At 34.9% G+C, this 12,884-nt stretch overlaps 1 long non-coding RNA gene and 1 pseudogene across 1 annotated transcript; one reads left to right on the top strand and one right to left on the bottom strand.

Moving 5' to 3' along the window:
• Window positions 1–218: 218 nt before the first annotated feature.
• Window positions 219–958, bottom strand: LOC136274673 (uncharacterized; annotated as a pseudogene).
• A 7,015-nt stretch (window positions 959–7,973) lies between these two features.
• On the top strand, window positions 7,974–10,452 carry LOC136274813 (uncharacterized). The gene is made up of 3 exons (XR_010713228.1): window positions 7,974–8,524; window positions 8,867–8,966; window positions 10,015–10,452. It is a non-coding gene; the product is annotated as an uncharacterized lncRNA (long non-coding RNA).
• Window positions 10,453–12,884: the final 2,432 nt, after the last annotated feature.

Here is a 12,884-nt window from a genome sequence, read left to right as displayed (position 1 = left end):
GGTATCAAAATCTCAATTCTTATCTCAATATCTAGTGGCTCTTCCCAAAACTCACTGCTATCAAATATATAAACATCTAACACATTAAACTAGTATATAAAACGCATTAAACCCTTTATATGTTATCAAAACTTCAATAATTAAAATCATAAATCATATTCAAATAACATGTGTATATACATGATGTACACTTAGGTCTCTATCTCATCACTCACTGTATACAAAGGCCGAATCAAGACTATCATACTGCATACACTCTCGATACTTCTCTTCCATCATTCCTGCATCTTCACGCTTGTTGCAAATCTTCCAGCTACAAAATCTGATTTTACCAAGGCTAGAAGTCTACTATAATACTCGACACTGCATTCATCAAACCATCCAACATGTCTCTTTATCTGACCCACCTCACTCACTGAGCCTGACATAGCCGACGCAACAGCACAGCCTGTCCGGAAACTGTGTGGAGTCTCACCTTCATCAACACCAAGTTTCCGCAAATATACACACAACCTTTCATAAACAACCGAATAGGAAACAGGCTGATCCAAAACCCGTGCATACTCTGTAACAATTCGATAGAGATAGCCATAAGACAGATCAACTCCCAAGTCTTTACATCCTGAAACAAAATATTGAAATCCTACTACAGGAAAAATAGCCTTATCATCACACCTCTTTACAACAAACATATTACTCCTCCATTTATCTCCTCGAAGAGTTTTTCCAAAAGTGTGATTAAACACAAAACCAGAATAATCTCTAAGCCACTTAACTTCTTGAGCCACCAAATTAGACCAAGATCTCCTGCCGTATCTCCAGCAAAAAACTGCAATTTGAAACACGCTTGGTCTCGCAATAAGATATACCTCTCCCTAACTGACACAGAACTCATGCTTACATGTAATTGACCCCTTATATAACCAACAATAGCCTTAACCTTGGTCAAAAAGATTGGTTAAGCCTGTGTTGGTACTAAATGGGCCATTGCTTGCTCCTCTTGTAAAATTTTCAAATTATTTTTCACTAGCCTTGATGCAGCTGGATTCCCTAATCCAAGAGCCATGTTTCACGATCTCTCACATCCCATCTCATCAAAACACTAATCTATTTATCGGCACTGAGACAGTACCAGAAACAAGACGTACTGGACAACTACAGTCAAATAATCCCTTGTTTTCTAAAAACGACAGTCTGTCTTATGAACTTGACTTTTACCGCACTGATCCTTCCATACCAAAAATCGCCTAATGTCATAAGGTGTACAGCTTGTCATTTCTCGACCAGACATCCTCACAAGAAATTCAGTAATTTCCCTTTTAGTAAAGTGACGCAATACCCCACCCCCCTTGGCTTTCATTGAATTAGAATCACTTGCCATTCTCTCCAAGAGCCAATAACACCTTATAAACAGCATCTGCCTCCTTTAAATAAATATGTCTTTGATCATGCTCTTCTAAAAAATCACCAATCTCATACCTATTCCTACCCTGCTCTACCACTGCTCCGTACTTGTAGAAGAATGCATCTGAAGACAATATAACCTGCTGATGACACTTACCTCTCCACTGACAACAACCTTCCCAAGAATCTAGAAAACGCCAATGTTCTAATTCCTCCCTCAGCTCATCAGTCAAACACACATGCCTGCTACTTTTTACAGCTCTAGAAATTACCAGGTTAACCTCCCTACAAAATAGCCTACAACCAGCAACTGCAAGGTCCATTGATATACATTTACCAGCAAATCGCTGAAGAGTTTTCACAGTAAGTTCTTTTGAACCAAGAGTACTTTCTCTCAAATCAGCAAATTTCAACTTCTTGCACTCTAACGAAATATAAGCTTGTTTTTTTTTGGAATCAACCAAAAAACCCTGAAACTTGACACATGTCGATGGAACAATGAGCATTTCCCCAAGGCCAAAGTATAACCCACCCTTGTCAACACTTCTACTAATATGTATGCGACTTTACAACCTTCTACATATGGGTCCACAGCACCAGAGCCATTTGCGATAGCCTACCTATCATCAATATATTGTACAGTACTTATAGATCGACTCCGAATGTATGATGTAATTACCATCCCAATGGTCTGCCTTGAACCCAAAAGGAATAACGGTATACACCATAACATAACCACCAAAAATCATCCCAAAGTATCCCTGAGAATCATTTGACCACCTAACGTTATCGTATCCTGATTTTTCATCTGGCGTTATACAGAAATGCATTACAACCCTACAAGGCTATGAACATCTCTCAAAGTCTCCAGTTGAAAGGGAAGATTCTTCACCCAGAGGTTCAAAAATCTGTCATCATGACATAGTCCTTGTTTACTTGGTTCAATTGTCAAATGCATAACACTATGGGGCATCTCACACTCACCGACTTTACCAAGCACTCTTATAGCACCTGACCTTATCTTTTCATACAAACATCACAAATAAAAGCATGATACTTTTTACATAAAGCAAAGTTAGGGAATACAGCACTTGGGGCCACTCAGAATCAAACGACTTTCCACGAAAATTCCCTTAATAACAAGTAAAAAACTCTGTCACATCCACTCCCTCTGTAAGCCACTTTCTCACACTCAATATCGTATCTTCATTCACTCCACTCCTCTCTAACACATATTCCCAGATCGAAATATTTCTACCTTACTGTCCTGCAATAAATGAATCTGTACTATATGCTAGCAATCGGTTCATATCAAAATCAGAACCTGCAATTACAGATTCCGCACTAACTTGGTCGGTTGCAAGTGAAGGAGTCCCACCACTGATTGTCACCGATTCTCCCTTCGGACGAGAGACTATTCTCATGGGATTAAATTCTACCATCTTGTCAAATTCAGCAGTAACCTCATTATCATTAATGAACATTGATGCTCCATTATCCTCCTCTTAAAAATCATAATCCATTTAAAAGTCATATGGTTATAATCAAAGTGGAATTCCTTCACTTAGCAACCCATATGGACTTGGTCCACTAAAGCATAAGGATCCTCGGGTTGTAAGATCAGGAATTATTATGCATGTATGAAATATAACAAACAATCAAGTTCCCTCAAAACATGTTCATGTGTCACTTTAACTATAATAACCATCTTCATCAAAATATTTGGGTAGCTTTCACTACATAAGCCATTTGCAATTCTTCCAGCAGTACTGGCAGCTGCATGAATCAATCAAAGCAAAATTAAGTTCATAAATGAACCTTAAATGAACAAAATCCTGTTACAAAATTGTATTCTTACAACCAAATACACAAATTTCCATTTACAATATTGTATTCTCAGTTCACTCTCTTCTAGCAGCCTTTATCAAATCACAATCTTTAACTAAATGTTGTGCCGAATCACTAAAATGACAAGCTAAGCTACTAGCATTTCTTCTTCCTATACCTCCCATTGATCTGTAACCCCGCGGCCTTGTTTAAGTACCAAAGTTTGAAAATGGATGAAATGGATAAGGCTGAAAACCAGGGGCACATAGAAGAGGCGTTGAATACATAGGGTACAATCCAACTATAGGAGAATTTGAACCTTTAGAACCTTGGGCTTGTTCCATCTCACCCCTCATCTTCACACCCTTACATTTATGCCCCAAGTTTTGTCCTTCTTTAATACATTTATTAACTCCTTTGACACCAGATCAGCTCCCTGCCCCCATAAAACTGTAAGACATAAATTTGCAATATTCACTTTCCTTGCAGACGACCACACTGCCTATACAATTCCTCATATACCTCCATATCTTTATCCCCAAACTTTTTACTTAAGCGAGCTAATTCAACAAGAGTTATTAATATCAGAGGTTCAGTAGGGTCCTGCTGAACAACTAAAGCTTTAACCCTCTCCTTCATCTTCGAAACAACCTCCTTCCCCAACTTCTCGAGCATCAGCAGTCTCCTTTCCATGTCATCAATCGTCTTTCTCCTTTTCACTGGGATGGCCTCAATCTAGAAAATAAACAGGATTTGCTCAACTTTTTTTTTAAACCACAAGCATACACACATACAATATATTAGACACAGTACATCCACAGTATTATCTTCAGTTTGACTCTGTCTCTCTGCAGGTGCACCAGACGTACTTCGACCCGCTTCATCATCCTGCAACACCTGCCCTTTGGGCTGTCCCCTTTCATTCGCCGCTAGTACACAATAGTGCAACAGTAGCTTGGTTGCATCAAAATCTCGAAGATCTTTCCCTACAAAACATACTTTGCACGTAACAATATCACATAGACACATAATGTCACTATAACAACAATATAATTAAACCAGATCAGGTGCTCAAGACTAAATATCAGCAATATTTATCTATTTAAATACACAATTTACCTGCTAACTCCAAGAACTCATCCATGGGTTCCCCCGTAATCTCCATCACTGCTTTTGCGATATCCCTCAACTGCATCGTTTCCGTGCGCTTTCCGACACTTATCCTCGCCAACTCCCTCACATTCTCTAACTGCCCATCCTTTACTTTCCTGATCACAGGCAACAAAGTAAGCCCCTTCAGACTATGTCTCTTCTTTAAAACTACCGACTGAACCATCTAAAAGATAAACAATCGTGACGTAAGCATTATGCTCAACCCGAACTTTACCGTCCGGATAAATACGGATACACGAAGTAGAAAATATACAGGCCTAGGCCTAGAATAATTTCACGCTTCCTACATTTTAGTCAATATCCACATTCTTCTCTAATTATATATAAAATGCATTTGAATGACTACCCACCTTAGATATTCCAATTTCACACAAAACGCCGCTCCACGGCATGTCTCATATCATGTAATGGCCCCTGTCATATTTATCAAATTTAATCCAGTTCAAATCTGCGACATCCAACAGTCACACTAACTCAAATATTCTCTCAAGATATCCAACAATCTTGAGACCATAAATTTCACTCAAGCTTCCAACGGCATAAAATGTAAAAAAATGATATTACCGTCCTCTCGATCTGCTGTCTGCTCTCACAATCAAACAGCGAAAAGAATGACGTCACTTCGGTAGAAATGTGATTTCACTTGTGATAACGAACAAGTGCAGAAATCATAGAATCATTTTTTAAATAATAAAAATCCGTAGCAAAAAAAAATATAACGGATGATTTCAACATTTCTTAACTGAAATTCATTTTTATTTAATCATCAGTTGCATGTATTTTACATCGTCTATTCGACGGGGGTGGGGGGGGGGGGGGTTGATCGGCAAAAGTACAAAGATAAATGATGCTTGTATAAAAATAACAACTAGCCGAAAATCAAGACAACCATAAAGTAAACTAAAGAAGTATCTGAATGAAGTCGGGGCAACTTTAAATTGATTAGAAATATTTAATGACTTATTCAATACAAGTAAATGTAAAATAATAAAAGCTTACAGTGCTTATTAGGATTATCGACAAATCACCGAATTAACAAATATATATCGGATTAAAGTAAAATTGTAAAGTGACAACTACCGGTATATAGGACAAACTAGAACCAAACTTGCGTATAGAATGCGCCTCCACAAACAGCAGATTAGAGATCTGTGCGGAAAGGGAATGTTTTATAATTTTCCTTTTTATAAAGTGAAGGAAAACAATGAACAATTGCGTAAAGCTAAAGAATATCATTTTGTCAAACTGTTTAAACAAAAGTTTATAAATGGATGAAAAATCAAGTTTCAGCAAAACTGAAACTATATGGAAACCTTGCTGAAACTTGAAGTTGAAGTTTCATGTATAGTTTCCGCAATGCGGAAACCATTATATCGATTCAGCAAGTATCCGTTAGGTTTCAGTCAGCAGAAACTTTAGTCTAAGATTCCTGATGGTTTCCGCAATGCGGAAACTAAATTTGAATCGTGTGAATAGTTGTGTAAATTATTATGGAAATATCAATCAGTTTCAGAACATTTCCGCTAGGTTTCAGTATGCTGAAACTTTAAGTTAAGATTCCTGATGGTTTCCGCAATGCTGAAACTAAATTTGAATCATGTGAAAAGTTGTGTAAATTATTATGGAAATATCAATCAGTTTCAGAACATTTCCGCTAGGTTTCAGTATGCTGAAACTTTAAGTTAAGATTCCAAATGGTTTACGCATTGCTGAAACTATTACTAAAATTGATTTGAGTGTAATAGTGATATCATTTATTTTCAACAGGTTTAAGTTTAATTCTAGCCTAATGATAATGAATCCGTACATACTAAAATGTATAGTAAGGTTTCAGCGTGACTGAAACTATATGTATACATGTAACTATCTTCAAATGTGGCAAATAAGGCTATTAAGAACCTTACTAAATAATTAATTGAATTTGAAAAGAAAAACTGATGTCTGATCTTGTTTAATGCATATGATGAAATCATTAATCTTAGGTACTCGGGCACGTGTATACATGTGTATACATTCTTTGTCCAGGTAACCTCCTCTGTGATTTTCCTGTATATTCTGTGTGGATTGCAGGGGTTTTTCTGTCAGGAGTGAACAAAAGACTGTTACATAACATATACACAGTATGAAGCGTGAGTTTATAACTGGAGCCCGGCGGGAATTTTTTTTCAATTTGTGTGTACCTGAGTTAGTAAAACTGATAAGTAAATTATAATTATTTAGTAAAATAAATTAATATACCTATTTTGTAAGACTCTTTCTTAAATCATTTAGTTATCATTTGAATGAACCTTGAGGTTCAGTAACTAATTAAGCAAACAAATAAAGGTAAAGTCGTTGTAAATTTTTAGAAATCGTACCAAATATTCGTACAACCTGAAGTTTAGAGCTATTTCATTTCTTTTTTAATACCACGCCAACACATGTACACAGGAATTTTTTTTTTTAGATTCTACAGTTGATAATAACAAGTAGAACCCACTTGGAGTTTGAGTCTAATATAATAATTGTTTAATTATTTACATGCATTTCAGACTTTACTACATGTATGACTGTATCATGATTCACTGGCGTCGGAAGCAAATTGAAAGTGGGGGGGGGGGGGGGGGGGGCTAGACTAATCCTCAGAAATATTGAGGAAAAACCCTAATTCCCAAAATCATGAAAATCTTAATCCGTTGGGGGGGGGGGGGGGGTTGGTTGGTTATACCTATACTATATACTTCCGAAAATAAATTTCCCTACCCAAATTTTTTTCCCCCAAAATCATGAAATTCCTAATCAGTGTCGGGGGGGGGGGTTAGTATGCCTATTACTCCAACTTCTCAATCTTTCAAGGTAAATTTAGGAACAATTACATTTCCGGCGAGAAAAAGTGGGGGGGGGGGGGCTATATGCCTATTGGTTAAGTCTAACTTTGCACTAAGCCCCCACCCCCCCCCCCCCCCCCCCCCCCCCTAGGTCCTCCCCCCCCGGTTCGACGCCTATGTGATTCGTGCATTTCTATACTTTGTATTTACTTTCTGTACTGTAAACACAGATATTGATACATGTTTATGAAACATGCACATGTTTCTGTTATAAGATATAATAAGCATTATTTATAATTTTACTGAAGTTATACGTTATATTACAAAATCAGTTTAAAATCCAGCACTAGCCATGTGGTGCACGTGATTTTAATCCCATTTTTAAAATTCGATTATACATTCGTATACATTTGATATAGAAAGTATACCAAATAATTAAAATTATATTTTGTTTATATATCAGTCCGACGTGTACGTCTTACTTCCCGGCTTGTTTAACGCGTTTGTATTTTAATTTCATAAGTATTCTTAACGTACTGTTCATCGCATGACCAATCAGTGCACATGTGTAACTGTAAAATAATTGCCATCAATTCATCGTAGTTGTAAATTCACCGTACGGATGAACGCTGTTAACCGGACCCCGTTAATTGATCGGCATCTAATTATATTTGTGATTTCTGTGTGTTCATGCAGAACCTGCTTTGTGATGAACATAATATTTTCACACCACTATATTTTGAATAAGAATATGACCGTGTGCTTAGAATCGCGGTGAAAATTAGACAAGTCAAGACTAACTTGTCAGTAAACTATATATGGCTCTATCATATTTAGTTTGGCAAAATCATCAGTACATGTAAATAAAATATAGTTAAAGACAAAATCTGATACATATGTCTCATTAAAACTTGTTTAATTTCATTAGACATTTGTAAACAAACGGTCGGCCATTTTTTTTTTGGTTAATCACGTGTTACAAATACAATTGTAACAAACACACGCCAATACTTTGTCGTATTTAACCAGGAAATACTGACTCCGACAGTTCTTATTTAAAATAAATATACATGTAAAAAGTATACTATTCGGTAAAAAATGATAATTTTGATTAAACATTATTCATTTTAAACTATCCCAAGATGCACTTTTCCAAGATTTAGCGGGTTCTGATTGGTCAGTATTGGCGCTCTTTATGATTCCGAGCGAAGGCTAAAATAGACAAGAAGGTGCTGTTGTAAAATGGAGAATTGAGAAGCGTTAATAGCCTCTACAACAAGGAGATAATGCAGGAACGAATAACTCATGTCAAGGTAACTTAATTCACAATATAGATACTCCCAATAACATTTTCAAGGCTCTAATTTATCTCTCATTTGTAAACGAGATCTCGCGCCATCAAATCAAGATGGCGTCTTTTTTTCAAACTTGGCCAAGTTAACCATTAACCAACTTTATATGCATGATAATCAAGATTATCCAGGGTATACACATATATAATTATATAAACGTCCCTAATATATGAATGCTTGGTTGGTAAACAAGACGAACAATGAATCTTTCGCACATTATACAATTTACAAACTCTAGATGTAACGAAAATTTTTTATTAATTAAATCCGGAAAATGAAATCTTTCACGTTTTTCTTTTTCAGCATTGACAGCATACAAAGTCAATGTTTCCGGTGATTAGTTGCATCCTCTGTTCGGTGATTCGGGTGAATGTTTTGACCAGCTGGACGATGTGAACGCAAGGTATTGCTTTGAAATTGATTATTTTCACCATTAACTTATACATGTGTTGGATGTTTATAATTTACTGTAGTAATTTTTTGGAAATCCAGGTCTAAGTTCTTGAAAAGGAGGTTGATGGGGGGGGGGGGGGGGGGGGGGGGGGGGGTGAAACACACTTATTGTTGATAAGTTTTTCCATTGTTCAACAAACAATAATTGAATCAAAATGAAAATAACATAGCTTCAAACATAAAATGAAACATTTTAGAACAGATACTACTGTAGCCATTATATGACATAGTTTAAACAGCAACTGGCAACTGCATAGTAGCTTCTGGGTAACGGGGCGTTTCGCTCCTATTGACGTTTCGCGCCGAGACGTTTCGCTCCTAAAGACCTTTCGCGCTGAGACGTTTCGCGCTGGTATTATTTATTTATTCATAACGATACATACCGCGATGTTTTAAGATAAACATTAATATAGCGATTTATATTGACTTTATTAAAACACTGTCTACAAATGATCTTGCTTATTGTTGCAAATTCACTCAGTGTTAACTTAAAAAAATGTATAAAACAATTATCCATTCGTAGATATAACTATGTTTATTTAGCGGAAGGTGTTATAATTATGTTTATTCAGCAATCATAATTAATTGTCTGATTCAGATTTCAGTAGGGTATTTTAACTAATTTGGAGACTCTCCATGTCAAGCTAAAGAGGGGAATAGATTATGAGACGGGTGTTAGTTAATTATGAAAACTATAGTGTTTACATATATGGAATAATAATGATACAAAAAAAATACAAAACAAAAATCATATCTAGGTCTGTTTTACAAGTTAATATTAATTTAATATTAACAAGTGATTATCACCACATAATTTAACGGCGCGAAACATCTCGGGGCGAAAAGTCTTTGCGCGAAACGTCTGTCGGGGCGAACAGTCCCGCATTCTAGCTTCTGTATTCAGAATTTTATTCAGAATGCTTTTATTACATGTTAGGCTGAATGACTTATGTTTATTGTTTAAAAATCTAAATGAAACTTTATTATTCATGTTTAAGATAAATAGAACAGACATAAAGTACAGCCCAGTGAAAGGAACAAGTTCATCGCAAGAAGAAGAATTTTAATGCTACCACTGTCCAGAACTACTAAGTCTGCTGTAGCCATGATGTGATCATATGAGTGCTTCACCGGTCTGGACAATGCTCGAAAGTCCCCCAAAAAGGCCTATTTCCATAAACTACAACTCGGGTTACATCAACAACAGCCAAGGACACTCCTTATTGATTCGAATGGACACATCTCTACGACCCGACTAAACCTCTGCAGAACAAGACTTTTTAACTGTAAAGTATTCTCATTTCAAAAAACCTATAAACTATAAAAGTACTTTTTTTATATGATCAAATACCAGTATATTACAATGTCTGTCTGTAAGCTAGAATCTTAGAAAATCACATGGTTTTGACTTATTAAATGATTGATTAGACCTTGTAGATATTTATTTGCAAATATTGCATAAAATATTAGACTCCATGTAACATATATCCTCACACCTCCAAGTTGATAAGTGTTAACTACTTTTTTTTTCCATTTTCTTTGTTTAAACATTTATTGATAACTTAGTTTTAATTTGCAGCAATATATGAAAAATTAAGAAACCAGTCTTAAATGTAAAAACACTGCATTAGGAGATGAATGCATGGGTCATAGAAATGATAAAATACACCAAACAATATTCAATTATGTCGTATATGAAAATATATAAAGACAACATATACCCCATGTATTACAATTTTTATATAACAAAATTACTTGGATGGAAAGTTGTTTCCATGTGGGTTTTATTTTAATCTGTGTTATGTAACTAATATATAATAATTTTATTGGAATTAGCTTTTATATCATAAGTAAAATGCTGGTATTGATGAGAATTGTAAGGTGAATGATCTGTGTGATACTTTGTATTTTATACATTCATGCTACAAAAAGCAAGTACATGTACATGTAGTAATACTTGTCATATATAAACAATGTATATTTTACTTCATGTCTTGGATTTAAAAATATTAATGTAGGTAAAGTAGTGAAATGTAGGAAGGTAAACCGTGTGTAAAGAAGAATACGGTATTCATCAGGAATGAAGTATGTTGCAATCAGCATAATTAATTAAATGTGTACATCATATTTTTGCACATGATTTGACAGACTGCTCCATTGTTAGCTTTTTATTGGCCAACAAGCTTTTCATATCTCCCTCTGGGTCATCTATTAAATACTGACAGGCTTATGATATTAAAATCTGATCAGTTGGTACATCATGGGTGGAAATGAAAAGTTCACTTTGGACTTAATGGATGATCAAAACAATGATATGAAATCCTGTTCTATTGTAAAACATTAGATTATATTACTAACAAAGAAAAGGTTTATCCCAACTTGTAAGCGGGTCACTTTGACCTCATTTTGGAATTTATTGACATATTCAAATCAAATCTGGGTCATACCTCTATAGTCAACTACTATCTTGTAGTGTATTTTTTTTTTTTTTAAAGATGGATACTTTAGACTTTTCAAAAACATTTTATGGTGTACATATTCATTGTAGTTCAAAACAAATTGAGACAAGTGTATCATGTTCATGTAACAGTGAAGTTTTCTTTGTTTATTCATGTACGTGCAGTTATTTTGTAAATTGCATTCATATTTTTAAAAAAGTAAGATCTTTGTTGCATTTTTAAAGGGAGATTTGATAGGCATTTAATCGAGATGAAAAAAACTACAAATATAAAGATTTCTATGGAAGTTTTTTTTCTTGTGCAATTTTATCATTTTTTAAATAAAAATCCCTAATAAGGGAATTGCCATATGGATGTTTGTCCATTATTGTATCTTGGCTGTATTTTATTTATTATTGGAAACAATTTCAGATTTTTGAACAAAATAAATTTGGAACTGCTTGAAATTGTTTTGTTTTTACATAAAGTAGAAACCTTGCTCAGCTTTTGTGAAAGCAAAAATATAAAAAGTTTCAGTAAGTTTCAGTTGCGGAAACCCTTTGTAAACAATATGTTTCCCAATTGTATATGGAGGTTGAAACTATGCAGAAACTTCAAGTTTCAGTAAGTTTCCGTCGCGGAAACCATTTGTAAACAATATGTATCCCAAACGTATATGGAGATTGAAACTATGCAGAAACTTCAAGTTTCAGTAAGTTTCCGTTGCGGAAACCATTTGGATTCATGGACAGCCTAAGTTTCAGCACTGCGGAAACTTAATGAAACTTGAAGTTTCCGCGCTGAAACCTGTCGGAAACTTAAAGTAACCTTAAGTTTCCGCAGAGTTTCCAAAGGGTTTCCGCAGCGCTGAAACCAGATATTTCATCCAGTGAATTAATTCTTAATATTATGTATTTTTAACATCTACGTATAACATCTCTTCAACCGTACATGTATATAGTTATATACAAGAGACACTGGACTCTTATTATCTTAATTTATGCACTGTATAATGTTTTGTCGTCACTATGTTTTGACGTCATATTCACGTCTTCAACACTTTGTATAATGTTGCCTACGTAACCTCATGAGATTGACGTGATAATATTCTTGTTTACTTTGTTTAAGGTCAAGATCTAGTAAATGAAAGGCGCCTACGGGTTTATAAAATTTAAGATGTAAATTCTTTCAATGATGCTTCATAACAATAGCTTTGTTTGATAGGGTGTAACGGGTCTAAAATGTTTGCTAAAAACAATGAAAAATCATGTAATATAATTGATAGTTTAAAAATCATGTATACAATTAAATATTTGAACATATATCATTTAATTTGTTATTTTAGATCTGCTGTAAATGTATAATTATAAATATTATTAAAATATAAGTACTGGAACGGCGCCGTTATCATGAAAATCTGGAAATTGCGT

The sequence above is a fragment of the Magallana gigas genome, chromosome 4, assembly GCF_963853765.1.
Source record: "Magallana gigas chromosome 4, xbMagGiga1.1, whole genome shotgun sequence".
NCBI lineage: Eukaryota > Metazoa > Mollusca > Bivalvia > Ostreida > Ostreidae > Magallana > Magallana gigas.
Note: the sequence above shows the minus strand (reverse complement) of the source record. Positions and strands in the feature narration are given on the sequence as shown.